The following is an 18,055-nucleotide window of genomic DNA, read 5'->3' on the forward strand; positions in this document are numbered from 1 at the left end:
CCGCCGTAAACAGCACGTTCCCAGATTATGCTACGGTTACCTTAACGAATATAATCCCAAGGTGAAACTCGCTTTCAAGACATTCGTTTTACTCTGAAGATAATCCTACCGTTACAAATCCGCCTCATTTAACAATTGAAGGCGATCGCATGTGACATGACCCGTTCTTGGCTGTTGTGACGAAACTATTCTCGTTGCATTTATGTCCATTAGCAAACGACCGAAACAATGGAACCATATCACTCGCATTTGATGTCGTTACTATTTAATTCTGACTTATGAACTTATTTATTTATTTCGTTAACTCTTTCGTGGTCTATTGTAACTGAATTTTGAAAAGTGGATTTAGTCTTAGTTTACTAATTATGAAACCAAAGTGATATATGTATATCAATCATCAAGTTACCTTCATTTTATAAAGTAGAAAGTAGCGCTTGAAGCACCTTATTCGCATTGGAACTTACTATCGGGATTCAGCTACAAACCTCATTTCATCTGGTCTCTTCAATTTTAAAGTATACAAGGTTGTAAATAAAGGCGTTGTCAATGTCAAACAATATGTCGGGCATACAGCTAACGACCTCACCATCGGCAGTATGGCCGGCATTATGTAAGCGCTTTGAATAATCTCCGCTGACAGCCATTGTCGATAACATCATACGCTTTAAGCCCGCCATATACCTTCCAATTTATATCCAGCGATACCTTGAGTCTGATTGATGATGAATTTTAAAACCGAGTTAAGACTAATAAGATGTTGCAGTGGAAGGGAGATGTCGTTATACACTTTGTAGTGCACTGTCCCTCTTTTACATCTGTCATAGTCACTTCAAGATGTGGTGGTAGACCCCTCGTCACCATTGAAATTACATTTGAAATGGGCAGCTGGGCATGAGTATTTGTTAGCGCCCGTAAATAAATGATTGTCCGATAAAGTCTTTGTTCCTGCCGATACAAAATCTGTTTAGTGGAAAAAGACCCGTGGCCTGATTGGATCTGTAAACAAGTTGTTAGGGTTAAGTAATTGGTTCAACTAGTTTGAAACTGACATTATCGTGTCGATGGATTTATGTCGTGTGAGGAGCATAATGGACGATGTTCTTGTTCGTCTTGGTGTTGACGTCATTTTGTAGTAGGTACTAAAATATTAGTTATGCAGTAGTTTACGAAAACCATCTTGTTGTTGGAAATAGAAATCAGCACATAACAGCGTGCAAAAATGATTGCATACGTATTGTAACACAAATGTCACTGAAAATCAAATATAAACATACAGTCAAAACTAGATTTCTCTTGAGTTATCAAACCAAATTGTATATCCTACTTATAAAGGCAGGGTTTACGCGTTGAATAATAAAGGGTCCCGTTGTGCATATCGAGCGGAGGTCACGTCTGTGCACCGTCGCTTGCACAGCAGTTCGATGGCCGCCCGTAATTGGCACGCCACATAAAAACAAACACAATGCCTTATGTAAATGCTATAACATAATGGAGTACGTGAAATAAAAACTCACTAAAACGAAAGTAAAACAAATAGATGGCAATTATGTGATGAATGACGCGTGCAAACATGTCATGCCATGAATATTGAGTAGGAAAGTCAATGCGACCGTCAGGTTAATCTTCAATCGAATGGAAACGTTTCTGGGTAATTAATGAATAATGGATTAACGAATGTAATAAACGACCAAGTAAAATATAAATGGGAAGCCGGAAGGCGAGCGGGATTAAAAATTGCCCATAAAGGTTCGAAGCTGACCGTAAACCTCGGCTGGAGCCCATTGAATCACAGTCTCTAATGCTCTCTCTTAGTTAACGAGCACCACGTGTATGTAGTGAGTGTAATATAACCGATGCATCGCTGAAGCGGATGAGAGCCGTTTACTGTTATGCTATCGCTGCTACGGACTGGTTAGTCCCAGACGTAGATTAATTAACCTGCCGTTTACCGACATTTTAAACACAAAAGAATAGCCATTGTGTCTCATGAGGATGGTTAGCTTTTAAATTGTAAAGGATGAAAAATGAATAATTAATACTTTTCAGAAAGAATGAAAACCGACTAAACAAAGTGACAAAAATAACTTCTGAGTAATTTAATTTGTCGTAGAGTATCAAGTATCCTCGACAGAATTGTAGGAAGTTTCTGAAAAGCACTTTAAAAATAACAGAAAAATACGAGTATTTAAGAAGACAGATATAAGTGCCGATAATCTCCTTCACGCTAATTACTCGAATGTAAAATAACTCCAGTCGGACGCTTCAGGTTTAACTCTTTCCATCCCGTGGGACTTTTTATTAATCTACAAGTCGGTACTTCGCTCCTGCCATGGATGTTCGAGACACAAAGAGAAAAAATCACACTCAGTAATTATACCGTTGCAAGGAAGGGTCTTCGATTGTTTATTGCCTCCTCCGCCGGATGTTTCTACTATTCTATTTATATTTCATGTTTCTTTATGCCGCAAGTTGTCAAACATGCTAGGAATGAACGGTTATTATGACAAGCAAACCGGAATTCACGAATCCGATGCGAATGTGAGCTGCGACTGAAGCGAGTGTTATAATACTGAATTGCGGTGTAAATTCTCGTTATGCATAATCGCAACGCTTTCGGCTGCCTTCAGTTAGCACAATGACGTATATTTGCTGAAGTAGTGCATGTTGGAAAGCGTTTACTTTCCACTTTGTGGAGATTTACAGCCTCAAGTTCTGCCGGCTGCGGTGTCTGGTGTCATCGCAGGCTTTCTAGTGAAACCCCTGTCGGGGCAAGACGCGCCGCTCGCGCTCCGGCCGGCGGCACTCGTGACCTCGCATTGATATCCGCCGAACTCGCGGTGTAATGCGACACCACGAATTAAGCTCAAGGATTTTGTACAAGCTTGATAGATTTATATCGTAAAAGGATCTACGTGATCCCTTTCCAATTCCCTCTTGTGAAATTATGTTATAAACATTATAGTATGTTGTTTCAGTCGGCGATGTGTCAACGGCTTTAGAAGTGATTTATGGACTTTAAATATTTCTTTATTGCGATGCTAACTTCGTTCTACAAGGGAAAGACAAAGCGTTGGGTATTAGTATCTAGTGAACATTAAATGTAAACAAAGCAAAGAGGCACATAATTATTGTTTGTGGAGGTTAGGTTCAATGATAAATAGCGTTACTAATAAAAAATCTGTTGATCGTTCTAGGTCTTGATTCCCGTGTCGGTTGGACAATGATTGATAGACACGTTGATGAAATAGGCCTTGTGTGCGAGGTGAGGTGTAGGTGAGTGGCCGACTTGCAATGTTAGCACGTCCCGGCTCTCTCACAACGGGTTGCGCGCGCGCACTTTCTCCTGCACGAATGCCCTATTTTGTGCTTACAGAGTACAACGACAAATCACACTTTCATTAATTGAATTGTAGAGTTGTCCGTTATAAGACACTATTATTATACAGTACAGCGGCTAACTTGATATAAATTATTCACTTGGGACCTAACGTTAAGACATTGTATCAAATCTTTACGTATTGTATGTCGCTACGAAGTGTCGGCTACAAAAATATTCCCAGGAAACGCCGAGTTGTTTTATCGCATGGCCGTCGATGTGTTCTAAACATGGACAAGTGTGAACTATAATAAGTCCGTGTCTGTTGTCCGACGCGGTTGACACAAGCAGGACAGTTATAACTTTAAAGATAAACTCCGAGGTGTCGTTGAACTCTCGTGAGAAATCCCGAAGATTACAGAATTACGTATTCCCAAAACTATATTGACAATGGGATCTTTTTGGTATTGATTGAATAATGTAAAGCAATGCATTATTTTTGCACGAGTACTCAGAAGTGTAAGAGTCGAGTTTCATTTGTTTTTGTCCATACTATTTTGTGCACGAAAATTTATTAATCTTTATTTTCAGTCGCGTGTTATTTGTTGCGCTCATTTTAAAACCAGTTTCCAGTTACAAGTAAAGTGGATCAAAATGACAAGTAAATGCACTACGTATCACTAAAACAGATAAAAGTAACTGTCAGTTAGAGTTAGTCTCGAATACTACTATGAACTTTTAAAGAAATACTTTTGGAATCTTTAAAGAGAGACGCCTTTAGTAGCAAAGTAGAGCGCTCTCTCGCTTCCTTACTACAATTGTCCAACTTTGAGCATTTTATAGTTCAAGTATTAGTGTAGCACTTAGTGACGGGTCGATTGGTCCCTACTATTATGTTTAAACTTAGCGGAGATGATATTTGTTCAAAGCTTGTGAACGATTGTCAACAGAACAATTTGTCTTGTTTATCAAAACTTTACGTTTTAGCTTAGAATGTATTATACGTATAGCCAATTATGGGAAAGAAGCAAATGTTCTCATGTATAAAAATCTTAATATACATAAATTAGTTGTCACTTCTGAATTACTTTCCCGTTTTTAATGAAATTTGCATACACTTAAAAAAAAAGTGAACATAGGTACCAATTTATAGTCAAATTATTATTTTCTTACAAATAATTTATCGATTACCTGTTCTCCTACTTACTACGAAAACGAAGGGTATAAATATACTAATAGATATCTTCATTTGAGTTATGAGTCTAGTACCAGGAACAATTATAAAAAATGTCTTTGGATCACAAGTCTATTTTGGTTGATTGACAGTTTTTCTCGAATTTCTAATAGGAGAATTAAAATTTATTGCGAAATCTTTTAATGGCAGGCATAGAAGTGCTTGGATTTCTCTTCAGACAACTCTGTTACAATGATAAACATACATAATACGGGCTATATGGAGCTACAGTATTACATTATTCCTATTCGTAATTTATGTTCTAATAAGTCAAGTTTTACACGTTCCTCGCATGTGAACACTTGCGCTTTCGCCCGATGCTATTAATTACTGATGTTATTCAACATGTGGTGCATTATTTCACGGTCCGACGTCCGCGGGGCCGACAGCGCTCTGTTCCGGTGTACGATGCACTGCCGCCATGCTGTATACGGCATGAGCCAGCCGTCGCCACTTCCCAACCCAAACACTATACACGATTTTGACATTTTTAGAACTTGCTTGAAGCTTGCAACATCCTTTGAAATGCCGCGCTAGTGATGCGTGTCGCAATGCTGTTTATATTGTAACCTAACCTAAACCTTTATAGAAATCGTTGAGTAGAAACGTGAAGAAACGTTAGCCGAACTTCGTTCCACTTCTTTTATTTATAGAATCAATAAAGCCCTGAATAAATATCCGGGTTTCTAAACATAGAAAACCATTGCAATGACTGAATATTATCGGTAACTTTCCTTAAACTCGCGCTGTAGCTGTCATAACTTAGTCTCGAACCGCCTTATAAAATCGAACCGACTTATAATAGTATTTGAAAAGACCGTTCCGCAGGCTGCGCTGCCATTTACAGCGTGCGAGATCGAATCCAGTGTATTTTTTTATTACAGATCTCATGTTGTAACGATGTGAACACAATAATCGTAAAAGCCGGTCCCCTTCTCGAGGAGTGCGCAAACTGTCCGCGCCGTGATAAAGGAAAATGCATTACTTCCTCTGTGAGGGCGAAAAGGGGGTTTTCCTTAAAACAGCCCTTCAAAATGGCGGCGTAGGTCATTAATGTTGGGCTCAGGAGCTGCCCAAATTTTAAAAGTCCAATTCCAACTTAGTTATTACTGCTATGTGAGCGGCTACTACAAGATAACAACGCGGGTTTTTCGACATAATTTTTTATCCGCCATGATAAGAGAATAGCGGGTCCGATGTGACTTGCCTTACGCTCTATAAGTTTCTCCCGAATGTAACTTACCTACAATCACGTTTAGTTTGCATAAGGTCTATAAATTAACATATTTACGCTTGATACAAAAAAAATACAGCAAAAATGTTTTTCTTGGATAGGATTGCTCTCTTTCATCCTTAAGAAGTAGAGGTACAAGCCATTTTTTCCGTAACTGCTTGAGACAGATATATGAAACTTCAGTTTACATAATGTCGATTACATATGTAGAAAAGCTTTGCATTTACGTTACATTAGTCTTCCTTACATTTGCCGCTCAGACTGCTGCAAGCGACCACACTTTTTATTCATCTTTCTCTCTACCTTTTTTAATAAAATAAAATTACACACATCGTTGGAACAAATGCAAAAACTCACGTAACATGTGGTTATTCAAGCGACCATTGTGCTCTTACAGTCACAATAGACAATAATACTTTTATCGTTTACGTTTAAGATTGAACTAACCATAATTGTGTGTTTAGCGTTTGCAGAACTTTTGAGTTATGACTTGCAAGTTTATGGATGTAATTCTGAAATAATCAGTATTTCAAAATAGAATATAAATCCATTTAATCGATTATAGCATTTGTAACAAATTGTCCGATTGTAACTTTTCAGCAAGAGCTTTTTAAGAGGAAATCGTAACAATAAATTGTGCACGATTTGTCCCGGCTGTTTCACAAAGTTAGCATCCGTAATATATACTAGTACTACGGGCGTCATACATTTTAGGTTAGAGGTCGGTTCTGCGGCAACAATGTCGCATCTAGGGGTCGGAACCGTTTCCATTTTATCTGCGTAAGTGTGACATAAATTGTGACAATCCCTTTGTTCAAATTTGACGTGACATTGTTTTCTAAAGTCTCGTTCGGGATTGCAAAATATGCAGGAAAAGCGCCAGAATCAGAAGATAAAGTCGCTTTGTATGGAAATAGTATATTTAAATAAACGCTCGATTTGGTACCATCTTTTAATATAACACCTAAATTGTATTCAAAGTAAACCTCATTAAATGTTTGTAACTAGCACTATGTGACAAAATCACTTAGTTCAACGGTTGACTGAGAATGTTTTTTTTAAAGATAAATGACACAAGCGATATTAGGTCCAAAAATGCAGTAAAAGTGAAGAACATAAAACAACAGCAGTTAAAATTTGGACCACGTAAAAGCACATTAATCGAGTATTTTCCTACTACTAAAACTATTTTTACACATTCATTGAATACTCCATACTTTTTCCGCATCGTTCGTCATTGGAACTTGACAATAACTAAGCATTCGTTCTAGTTATCATAGAACCGAAATTGCTATTGTTAAGTACATTTTTATTATGGCTTCTAGATAATATCTGAAATAAACTATTACGAGTCAAAGGCGATTATGTTGCGCGCTGTAATAAGCCCGACTGGCAGGTAATTGCCATGCAAAAGAAAAGGTAGAGCGTGCATAGAACCTCAGTAACGAAGCTTAGTATTTTTATTACACTTTTAGGGATTCGTACCCAAAGAGTGAAAACGGAACAATACTATAACTCTGTGCTTCTGTCTGGCAGTCTATCTGTACGACTCGCACTAGGCTGTTACATCTCATAAGCTGTTATGTATGATGTACATCATGTTTATGTCTTTTGCCGCTTATATAAAAAAACAAAAAAAATCGATGTCAAGAAATCGATGCCTAACATAATTTTCTTTAAGGTTAGTGCTGTAATAAATAGGTTACCATTCCTTTGCTTTGTTTTTGTTGTTGCATTCAGCTGGGCGAATCCGACTCGCACTTGGCCCTTGGGTTTTTGCAGTTTTAATCTTAAGTACGGAACTATTTATGATACGACTTGCACTTGGCCAGTTTTTAATTCCACATAAGGCTGATAGAAAGAAAAAACAAATGAATTTTAATTACAGAGTTTCAATTGTCAAGTGTGCCAGTATTATCGTCATGTGTAGACTAAACAATTGTATTCGACCTTATTCTACAGCAGAAAGTGGACAGTATATCGTAGCTGTCACATAATACTCTCTTTAACAGCGCGGTATAAACTTCGCTCATAAAATGGACCGGCTCTTGCGGTACTACGCACTTAAAAAATAATAGACTGGCTCGCGGCTTTCAACGATATCTGTTCATCGACTGTCAGTACTTAGATGCTGCTTTGCGATAGTACATTTATGTACAAATGATACGGTATTCCAAATTATAGAGCTTATTTTGCTTAGATATCTATATGCAAAATTACCATGTAAAGTATATTTAATGATCCTTAAGTGGTTAAGCAATTATTTAAATTTAAATTGTATATTTCCATATTTGCAATACCTAATCTCCAAAACAACTCAACCAGTTTTGATAAAACTTCGCAGATATTGTATGACCTTTACGATATAATTTTGGCCTAAACAGTTTCTGTTCAGTTCCAAGCGGCGACAACCCAGCAAATAATTATGTAGATCTTCAAGGAGTTACCTGTAAGAAGGTGTCATTTGAGACGTGCCTCTCACCCCGACTTTCCTCCGTCGGGGGAGGCTTTCGCCTTCCAGGGTACAGACGTGACAAGACTCGGCGATGAGTACAATCAGGACCTGTGGAAGCCACGTTCGCGCCACGTGACGGTCTTTCAAGCCTCGATGGCTCTTGTTTACAGCGAGTGATAAACTACATTACTTAAACATCATGCCGCTTTGTACCGCAGGGTTAAAGTATTTATTGGTTCTGTTTTGTTGTTTAAATGGATTGGCCTCTTTTCTCCGAGTTGTAGGTTGTAGCTCATGGCAGCTCGTCCGCCTTGATCGTGTTCCACGTTTATTGGATTATTGCTAATAGCGGATGCGCTGATGAGATTAAAAGGTTGTCCGGTGCATATACTACATAAGATTAGTATTCAACTTACCAGTGTAATTTAATTTCATTACGAAATAGGCAACACGCTTGCGTCTACTGGAGAAAGATATTTTTGCTGAAGAACCAAATAAAAAAGGAACGTTGAATCAAAATTAATTAAAACCGTTAAACGACCAATGATATATTTTCGTAAGTGAATAATTGCGTGTTACATTCTTCCCTGCGAAAGTAATTAACGGTACCTACCTATTAGGGTCAATGACCGGCCCTAAACTGGCCACGTGCGCGTTGATTTAATTTCTGTTATCACACACGCGTTACGTGCATTACGTCATAAAAAAACCCTTTAGCAAATTGAACCTGAAACAGCAGCTGTTTTAATAATTTGTTAAAACGGGGGACTTTCTAAAGCCTAGGTAAACGGTATTGAGTAATAGTACTTAAATACGTGGGAGGGCTTTTATTTGAAATTTCGCCGAGTGAACTCGTAAAGGTTAACATGGATTAACAGAAGTACACTAGTGGGCGGTTATACAAACGGAGTAGTACATTAAAGTAAAACCTACACATTCACCTGATATGTTAAAGCCATGTATTTCTTCGTTCATTTTGAGTAGTGATCAATTCATTATTCTTGTTATGATAGTTGTAACGGGACATGATATCGGCTCTATGTGAGTCATAAATGTTTTCGTAATTAGGGCTCGCTTACATGAAAGTGAGCAAGTCGAGATTGCGCCGGCCATGTGCACAACTACTGCGGTACCGATGCAGCTGCCCGATTATCGTTGGCTAGAAGCCAGTGTATCTAATTACATATTTATTTCATAGTTATTAATTTATTTTTGGATGATCGGAAATCATAATCTGTCGGTTTAACTTTATTAGTTTCTTTTTGCTCTGATTCTGTCATTTTGAAATTTTATTGGAACAGATTTCTGCGGTAGGCTTGGACGCAAAATTTAACATCATTCAAGATATATCTGATTGTGACAATTTTCTAGTACAGTACTTGAAATAATGTGACGATAATCTAATTGAATATTTAAAGGTTCACTACGTTAATAAATTATTTCTAGCAAGTGCATATTTTACTGCGCATTTCTCATTTTACTAAAGATACAAACGGCCGTGAGCCGGTGGGTTTATAGTACGGAACAAAACGTGTTTCGAGATCTCAAAGGAAATTTCTGCTCATCATCCTTGACACGCTTTCCGCTTCTAGTTCAAATCTAAATATACATATAATGTAATCGATAAATACATAACCTGACGTGGTTTATCGCACTACTTACTAAAATAGATATGAATAACATAATTATCATCCAATACCGTTCATATCCCCACAGAACGGGAAATATTTACAGCGAATTAGGTCATCTCATGTAATACGAGATGGAAACAGAACCTCCGCATCATGCCCTATCGGCGGAGGTCGATCGTACAATTTTATTTGGCTACTCGGCGACTGTTGACAGATATTGATGGACCCGATGTTACTCTTGCAGGCTCCCTAGTAATATTTGTCAGTGATCAGGCCGAACCGCGGCCGACGCTAATGGTCTGGGAGTTTTATTTATTTGACAGCTCCATAAAGAGCGGATTACTATAATACGATAGAAATTAATGGGCGTGTTCGACAACTTAGTTTTCCGGTAACTTAATGAAAATAAATAATACCCCGCATTTTCCTCTTACAACTTTTGTGATAAGTTTTCATTACTCTCTTTATTATCAGTTAAACTCTTACATTAATGAAAACAGATTTTTGTCAAACGAAATTATTTTCTTGATCGCTCGATAGGGATTGCAAACGAGAATGGTTTAACATCGTTAACTTTACAAAATATTGGATTTAATTCACTTGACTTTGTTAATAAAACACGAAACTCGGTCAAAACTCCCAAAACATTTTAATGTCAGCGAAAATATTACACCTCAAAGTTAGGCAGGAAAGTAGAAAGGGTAATGAAACAATTAAAGCTACCCGAAGCTCTTGAACACGGACGCAACACAATGGATCTGCTCAGGACATTGTCGAGAGGCTAAAGAATTGCACACAGTTTTATTATTCAGAGCACTTGACTAGGTGAAAAAGTGAAGACGGTTCGAGCACTCGAGTGCCTGTTGGGGCGAGAGTGCGTGCTGCGATCCTATCGCGACCCTCAGCGGATGTGCTGCCTCTGCTCGGCCAATGGTAATTAGATGCCGCCGGGACCAGCGATCATTCTCCATTGCACAATGCGTAACAGAATTACAATGCTAATTTATGAACAATAGTATTTAGGTACCACCCTTTTTAGTACGATATCCTTCTGAGACTGAGGGCTGCGTTTCCGCAAATTCACAAGCAAGCATGCAAATGTAAATATATAGCTTTAAATTTGTAAAATGTCTTAATACATCGATAGACCGATAGAGTAGAGTGTAATGACCATTCTGTTTGAACGTATGAGTACAAAGCAAACTAGAATTGTCATTTCGAATTAGACGTTATTATGATACATCGAAGGCAGTCTGGCTGGATCATAATGCAGTATCCTGTACTGTCACTCCTCATTGAACCTTGTTTGATGTCCTAACGTAGTCACTTTACTACATAAGAATATTTCGACCATACTATATGACTAGTGTACCACAATAACACGTATTCCGTTTGTTTCAGATTTTCTTCGTTACCAGTTTTGAGCACTGACCGAAAGGTAAGCAAACTTCATATTTCATTTGTTTATAAAGTATAGACAACGTTGAATCCGTTATTAATCGCCAACTGGCCGAAACAATCTACGAACGGAAGCTATTGGTATTTTTTCTCAAGTTTGGACGATTTATAAAACAACTCGTTAACAATTTATCCCGTTTCGCTTTTTCCGCTTAACATCCAAAACTAGGTTATAGTGAGATAATAGCTGGCATCTCGTTTATTTTGCTCCATTGTTTGCATTTTCTGCCGCGCCCGATGTCCGCCACTAGTCAGTATATTTTATTGAAAAACCTTCTCAAAGTTAATAGGAGCTTGTTTGCCTTTTTTGTTGGGAGTTGCGCTGTGATGTTTTGTTATTGGCTTTTTGTGTCCACACTTCACTGTCTATGCACGTAAACAGAAATGCGATGAAAATATCCGGGTATGGATAACTATCCCGGTATCGGTAGTTACTGCAAACTTCCGTTTAATAACAGCAAGCAATAAGCGAAATGGTTGTTACACAATGTTATCCTTCACCACTTGAATGTGTGTTTAGATAATCTGAACAGCGTGTTAATTATACGATGAACTGAATGTACAGATAATACTGAGTTTAGAATATCGCTGAGGCACGTAATGAATAAGAAAAACACTGGCGTTGTAAGACAGACTAATTAACAAGAAAACAATCTTGAATTGGTTCGCACTGAAACACAATATCTTTTAGCAGACATTCGCATTACGCGACCGCTGCCGCGCTGTAGCTAAATTAAAGTTTGTTTGTTGTCCGGGTATGTTTGTCACAGGCTTGCTGGGGCTCGTTGTGCTGACTCCACTGATTTAGGGGGAAACTTTCCTTGTTTTGCATTTTACGGGAGCACAGGGAAAGTCGCCCCCGAGATTTGAATATTTTAGAAGTGCCGTAACTTTGCTAAGGTGCCTCCCTTTATGCGACTTCCAAGCGATTGCCTCACATGCTTTCAAGGGAGGTAATTGGAACATGCTTTTAAGAGTTAAGTGCAAATAATAACTTGAAAAGAAATTGCCTGTTACACAGAGAACGTTTGATAAAAAGATTGTGCAATCGGATAGGTCAATTCTATTTCCCGCAGAGACAGTCATTTATTTCCTTTGTGCGCGTGTCGGTGCAGTATCAATGTGGAATGAGTGCGGGTTTTGTCTCTCTCTGAAACAGGCTAAGTAAATAGTACGATGACTATTCATATTGGACGAATGAAATTTCCACGTTCAGCTGAATAGAATTTGCACTTTATCTGATTCAGTTTTTAATTAAGGTTCTATAACCTTTTTTACTAGAAGAACAAATTGCATTTTATTTTCGAACGATTGTTCGCTTTGTGTTCTTTATCATGCCATTGTTTCTAATTTTAAATAATGAGTATTTTGCAAAGTATTGACGGTTTTAATAGTGGTTATCGAGGTAATATTTTTCCAGTTTATTTACAGTTTTGTATTTGATGAAAAAAAAGTAATATCATTAAAGTCTATAAATAATTAGGCCAAAGAAGCCGTAAAAAATCAAAGTTATTCAGACGTTTTGTGAATACGAAAAGAAAACAAGCCGGGAATCAACGATGTAATCAGATTACGACCTTTTGATATACTGACATATTTGGGTCATCGGAATCCTTTGAAGTTACTTACGAACAAATCGATAGGCAACCCTATTAATTAAAAGTATACCATGGTGGTGAAAAGGTGGACCTCTTTTTTGAAACGTTCAATTTTGGTTTTCTTTACAGCCAGTGTTTCTTCAAATGCCTGTATTATTTTGGTTTTATTTTATTTTATTAATAGGCGCATAGTAGCATCGCTATAGGTAGGTAACACATCTCAATGTTTATTCCATCTATCAGTTTACGCTTCGCTGCACACTGGTTGAATATTTTTTGTTTTGTATTTTTGTGAATTGTAACACAGTAACAAAATATTTTTGCATGCTTCTTTGTTGTTCATACAGTATTGTGTTCTGGTATTTCCACTGTTTTCTTTATATTTCGAATTCCAAACCGGAAATTTATTTATATCAAAAGCAATGTTATCGCTTTTGTCGCTACTATACTAATAATCGTATTGAAGAATGTCACTTTCCATAATATCGTGTTCTTGAACATAGTAAGGAGCTCTGTTACAAAATGTTTGTAACTCGGTTAAGGTTGCGCGGTCAAAGGTCTTGACGTAATCTAACCTATCAGAAGCTAGGTGGATGTTGTTAAGTTGTTGATGAATCTGTATCGAATTATAATGCGAGGTGGCGGGCGGTCGTCGGCCCCAGCCGCCGCCCGCGCAGGCCCGCAGCCGCGCCGCCGCTCCGGCCAGTAATCCGGTTAGGGCGACCGCACGCGCCGCCGCCGGCGCTGCCCTGATCGAAATGTAATTGGGTGTGCTCACCTGTCGCACCGCGCACCTATTAATATAGATAATTTCTGATGCTCTATCCGTGTGTTAAATATCAACTTTTATTTCTATCCTTTGTGGAACTAAAATTAGTGCCATGGCTAGCTGGTAAAAAAGAGAGATCTTTGAAAATCCGTTTTAAATGATTCAAAGTAATTACTGTCCTGAAAAATATATTTACATAAAGCTTTCCTTAACTAAGCTTCTGATAAATATATATACTTAGTTGCAAATTGCCATCAGTATGCAGCTCGATCCCTATTAGCTGGCAGGAGAACTGTCACTTGCAAGCTTGGACCGATCAAAACTCACTCACTGTTTCCAAGTCCGGGTAACTGAGCGTAACAAAGTCAAATTGAAATGTCAGCCTTTCGAATATTCACGAAACGTAGTTCCTAGTCTGAGTCGTAAGCTTATTTGTAATTGAGAACGTGTACCTGTTGTTTAGGAGTCAGCAAGTTTGTGTACACAATACGTATAAACTAAGGTACGGACATAGAGATAGGTCTGATATGTGAATCTTTTAGGCTTGAAGACATATTAGTGGCATTACTAGCCTCTATCTTTTTCCTATACGAAGCTTTACTGTAATGGTTGTATTTATACGTAATTAGAGGCTGTCTCATCCATTTTTCAATCGTTTTTATCATCTATACCGGACACTTTTAATATTATCATTTTCAGAAAATTATTTTACTTTTGAAAACGATACTTGACTACCGCTAATTATTTTACATTTTTAAGACCTACAAAATATAATCTTTCACCCATGTAAGACTTGCAAAACTCAACATTAAGTGGAAGTCAAAGAAAATGACTGACAAATACTGACGTCACGATTTAGAAATAAAAACCTCACAATGACGTCACTGAGATCGTATCCATCGTAAGCAATATTAGTATTATGATCACCATTCCTTTCCAAGTATGACAACAGTTCTTATTATTCTTAACCTCTAAAAATTGGTTTTGTATTGTGTATGTTAAGCATACAATGTGGTTTTGTAAGTCCCATAAAATAAATAGAATAAAAGACTAGTCACTCATAAAAGAGATTAGTGGAAGAAGCCTTCGTGGTAATGTAATAAATAATTCAAAAATAACAGTATTTTTTTTTTTAATTTATTGTAAAAAAATGTATTTATTATTATTTATAATTTATTGCAGTAATGTTAAAAAATCTTCACATAACAGTCTGTGTTGTAATGACTATATATTGTCATATAAATTGTTAGTTATGAACGTTAGACTATCGGATACACACATATTTTAAACTCATCTATTTTAAAGAGCGAAAAATCTGCATGCGTCCTTATATCGAAATCTCTACGGTAATCTCATTTAAATATATTCAGTGTACGGAAGATGTTAATTTATGCACAGTCTAGCTTAATCGAGACTTATGGGTATATTCAACTAATAAATTGATTTATTGATTGGAGAAAAATAGACTATTATGTAAGGAGTGTCCGGGTGTAGAATATTTGAAGCGAGGAAGACATCAATAGCATGTACTATTTGAGTTATAGTTTCGCAAATTTCATTGTTTAAGACGACCTTTGATGCCCATCCGTCCCAACTTACAATAAATATTTTCCCATCATTGACGACTAAATAAAACAGCATAGAGCGTAGTATCGAAAAATTTCTTGATATTCTAGGCATAATTATTACAAGAAACACGTATTTAAAAATCCTGCCTGTTCTCTCATTGTTATGACTTTATTGTGAGTAAGTAGTCAACCTTGGTTTAGAGTTGTTTAAGTCATAACAAGGTTTCTGTCGTGGTATAAAGAAAGACTGCTTGCTTTTCTCTGCGTGAAACAACTTTTTATGATACCCTGTATTACAGTGACGCTCAATGTCACGTAACTGTCACCTACCTCTGTCTGAACTTGTCTATAACACCGTAACCTTCGGATCAATATAACCGAAAAAGCGAAATGTATTTATGGTCGCGTCAATTCGAGTACACAAATTGGATTTAATGAAAATCGACCGAGTTAGATACCTCTAAAGCCTCCATATACAAGGCGAAGTAGAATTTAGATTTGATTTTTTTATTTCTTTTCTTGCGTGTTAGAAATATTAGTGCGTTAGGATATGTCATATTCTCTCGCCTCCGAACAACACTCGGGCTCTTCGCCTGCTTGAGCCAGAGCCACAGGATTACTCATGCATTCTCTGGGCAACTCTAAGTGGACTAAAATATATAATACCCGACGACTTTAGTGTCTACTCCTGCATATATTTATATATTTTTGCTACAATACCTATTAAAGCTTAGGTAACAGAGACTTAATCGTACATATACAAACTATCAAAATCAATCTTGTATTATTTGTGACAACTTCGTGCAACACACACATTTGTCCGACTCCACGAGAGTAAAGGTCACGATAGTCACGAATCAATCCGTTCTTCTCGTCAACTTTCACTGATTGTAGACCAACAAATGTCTCGGTATTAAGAAATTATATTATTATATGACTAAATTGATCTTCAGGAAGTAATTTGTAACATTTCTAAATTAGATTTCCTGTTCATTAATTCTGTGGCAATCAGATGAGTGAGATGTATTTTAAATACTAATTGTGTGACTGAGCGAATATGTAACTTATAACACTTTTAGACATCCTAAAATCCGAGCTGTCTTTTAGGCAATATTTCTTCGGCGATGTAGAACCACCAATAATATAATAATGAGGTCCAGCATCAGCCTGCAGGCCTAGCCAAGGACAATTTAGACAAATGTTAACATCGATAGAATATGCTCAAATGTATGATAATGACAGACATAAGACACGTGACCATAATGCCATTTCCATAAAAACAAGCCTTTCCTATTAACGCTATTATAATGACATATAGCTAAAGAGGCTGGATCAAAGAAGTGGTATCATAAAATACCGTATAATTAAATCGTTATGTACCTAAGTAAACTACGTAAACGTGATATAAGTTTCCATCTGACCTTTATATTTCTTGGAACTAAACTCATAAGCTGCGGCTTGAAGCTTCTTCCACAACAGAAATATGGATTACATCTATTCATTTGAAATTCAAATGAAGCATCCAAAGCTTTCTTATTTGTAGTAATGAACTCGTTTTGTATCGGTATTAAATTAAATAAATATCTGCATTACAATCCAAATAATAAATATTTATTAGGAAAGGCTTTTGGCTTCAATCTGTGGTTTTATTATTGTATCCCCTTTTACTGTTAAGATTGAAACATTATTCAAACTGAAGTAGCTTTTGGGCACATTTGAATTTCAAAAATGCTAATCGCTTGTTTTTTTCTAAAAATGCATTTTTTATTTATGATAGATAGCTTCAATAATAAGGCCGTAACTTACTGACTTATTTAAAAAGCCAGCATAAATTTTGACGCAACCAAATGTAAACAAGTGACAAGTTTTTAGTTCCTATACAGCAAAAAGCTTTTTGCCACTTAAAAATGAAAGAGCAACGATAGGTAATGTCTTATATAAGAATGCAAAGCCAAGTAAAGTATCGTCCATAGAATGCTCGTCGACGGTAGTTTTCCTTGTGGAAGCTGTCATTTATATCCGGGACATCTGGAACACCTCTCGTGGCCAGCTGGTGGCCTTGCCCGACTTCTCTGCGGCTCACGACAGCTTCTAGAAAACGTGGAGGCCCGGGCCGGCGCGTGTGACCTTTCACCTCTTATTGACCTTATAAAAATTATATAACCTCGCACAAACATTCTATCTCCTCCATACACTATCTACTGGGATAGAATACGATATTTCTTTGCCCGTACATGTCAGGATTATAAGATGTCTCGAGAAGAAATATACCTACACATAATTATGATGGATGGATACCATGTGACTAAAAGAACAATAAATGTGTCGATGCGCATGTGTGGGAAAATATTGAAGGGACAGATGATATTAGGGGGGAAAAAAAGTGAGGAACAAAATATGCGTCGATCCAGCAGCGGTAAAAAAATAAAGACTTAAGATTTCAGTGACCAACTTCAATCGTCAAGACTCTTCTTGGGAGATTGAAAGATGTTATAACAGTCGTTTGATGATCACTCGCAGTTTATAACATGCCTGCGAATTGTTGTGTTAGCTTAAGATTGTAGAATAATCGCTTGTATTTTTTACGGGGTTTCAAAAAAGAAACATAACTGAGGCACGAAAATTTATTTCTTCCTTCTCGCCTTCGTTGACGTCATTAAAGGTAAAGGTAACATTGTCTTTTTACTGGGTTCTTCTACACTTTCAGTCTGAAACATAAAGAAAATTTTGTGATTTGTTGAAAGATTTCTTGAGATGTGTCTTCGATCTCCGAGAAATCGTTTCCTTAATTT

General features: G+C 37.1%; 1 protein-coding gene across 1 annotated transcript in view; it reads left to right on the top strand.

Annotated features, from left to right (window-relative positions):
* The window catches only part of LOC113493452, a 120,662-nt gene that overhangs the window by 12,574 nt on the left and 90,033 nt on the right, over nt 1-18,055 (top strand). The window contains exon 2 of the mRNA XM_026871442.1: nt 11,272-11,308. The gene's annotated coding sequence lies outside the window, so the exon portion shown is untranslated. The remainder of the gene's footprint in view (nt 1-11,271; nt 11,309-18,055) is intronic.

The sequence above is a fragment of the Trichoplusia ni genome, chromosome 4 (genome assembly GCF_003590095.1).
Source record: "Trichoplusia ni isolate ovarian cell line Hi5 chromosome 4, tn1, whole genome shotgun sequence".
Classification (NCBI taxonomy): Eukaryota; Metazoa; Arthropoda; class Insecta; order Lepidoptera; family Noctuidae; genus Trichoplusia; species Trichoplusia ni.